We start from the raw sequence: 581 nt of genomic DNA on the forward strand, positions 1-581 counted from the left end.
CCCAGGGTGATGACACGAACCTTGGGGAAGTTCACTGCAATCTGCCACAAAAAGCACTCATGTAATCGTTTACAATAGGCTTGTAATCGATTACGTGAGCCATATTCTCGTTTTGGACATCCTGTTGCACTGAAGGAACCACCTGTGGTAACGCGGGGGACCACTGGTGATTTTGGGTGTTTTTTAAGACAAGTTGACTGGTTTTTGTTATAAGTGTGTGTCTAGGGTTGAATGCCATGCTTGGGAAACCCCATGATGTAAAGGGGGTCCACCCAGGGTGATGAGATAAACGTTGGTGAGTTCTAGCGAAATCTGGAGTATAAAATACTCTTGTAATCGTTTACAATAGACTTGTAATCGATTACGCGAGCCATATTCCCGTTTTGGACATCCTGTTGCACTGAAGGAACCACCTGTGATAACATAGGGGACCATTGGTTATTTTGGGTGTTTTTTAAAGACAAGTTGACTAGTTTTATGTATAAGTGTGTGTGTCTAGGGTTGGATGTGATGCTTGGGAAACACCATGATGTCGAGGGGGTCCACCTAGGGTGATGACATGAACCTTGGTGAGTTTTAGT

The sequence above is a fragment of the Vigna radiata genome, unplaced genomic scaffold (genome assembly GCF_000741045.1).
Source record: "Vigna radiata var. radiata cultivar VC1973A unplaced genomic scaffold, Vradiata_ver6 scaffold_356, whole genome shotgun sequence".
NCBI classification, from domain to species: Eukaryota; Viridiplantae; Streptophyta; class Magnoliopsida; order Fabales; family Fabaceae; genus Vigna; species Vigna radiata.